The 1,067-nt window shown below is 44.4% G+C and overlaps 1 long non-coding RNA gene across 1 annotated transcript in view; it reads right to left on the bottom strand.

The window, feature by feature from the left end:
- Positions 1-1,067, bottom strand: part of LOC117938163 — a 17,910-nt gene that overhangs the window by 9,461 nt on the left and 7,382 nt on the right. The gene's annotated exons all lie outside the window — the stretch shown is intronic.

Genomic DNA, 1,067 nt, shown 5'->3' with positions numbered 1-1,067 from the left:
TTCTGACTGGCTAGTAGTCCTTACCTAGGTACTGTCAGGACCCTCATACTCTGCTTCTGACTGGCTAGTGGTCCTTACAGAAAAATGGTGTTGGATACCTTCATTATTGTTACTATCTCAGTGAAAAAAAACTAGCCATTCAGTGCTGTTCTCTGTTGTTCACTTGTTCCAGCATCAGAACTGACTGTCATTGTCTGTGTTTCAGTCAAGGAATCACTGGCTTTTTTTGTCTGTCGCTGACATTTTTGCTCACACCCCATTTTCATTCATCGCTGTGGTATTTGGAGGACCAGATATCTTAAAACCTCAACACATGAAACTAAAACCATCTTCCTCTTTTGTTAGTTGAGTAATTTACAACCAGATCTCACATAACTCAGTGGATTGAACACGGCCCCTCGACTCAAAATCAGTGGCAGTTTCACGGAATCACAAAACCTGATGGGTTTGGGAAAAGAAGAAAGCAACTTAAGGAAACATTACCTGAGGAACCCGAGGACCCCGGTCTCCTGGGTGAAAGTCCTGTGTTGTTTGACCCATCCCACCCCCAAAACCAACCTCCTTACCCAGATTTTTGGCTCCATACTACTCACTACTATATGGCGTTTTTCCACTGCTGGTAACAGCTCGACTTGCCTCGCCTCGACCCTACTCGACTCGACGCATTCTGCGTCCGTTTTATTTCAGATTGAGTAACGCCTCAGCGTGGCTGGTCTTCTACTTGCGACAGCCAGAAGAAATGTTTAGTTTCAAAAGAAGCTGAAGGAAGCAACAAAAATCATCGCTAAAAAAAAACAGGAGTTTGGGAAGACCGACGGAGCTCAGACGTCGACATGACCGTTGTTCGCCGACACAAAAGGGTAAGTTAAGTTAAGTTGGTAACGTCAGCTAACATTTGCATGTGTTAGGGGCCGCGGTTGGTGTTTACTATACGCTAAATAAAGTAGATGAACTTAAGCAACCATGATTACACACCAAAATATGTATGCTTATATTTCGTATAGGCTTCGCCCTCTAAGGGCTACGCTATTGGGTTTATCCCTTCGCGCATGCGCAGTCGTGAAGAT

This window comes from Etheostoma cragini, chromosome 22 (assembly GCF_013103735.1).
Source record: "Etheostoma cragini isolate CJK2018 chromosome 22, CSU_Ecrag_1.0, whole genome shotgun sequence".
Lineage (NCBI taxonomy): Eukaryota > Metazoa > Chordata > Actinopteri > Perciformes > Percidae > Etheostoma > Etheostoma cragini.
This window is presented reverse-complemented; position numbering and strand designations above follow the sequence as displayed.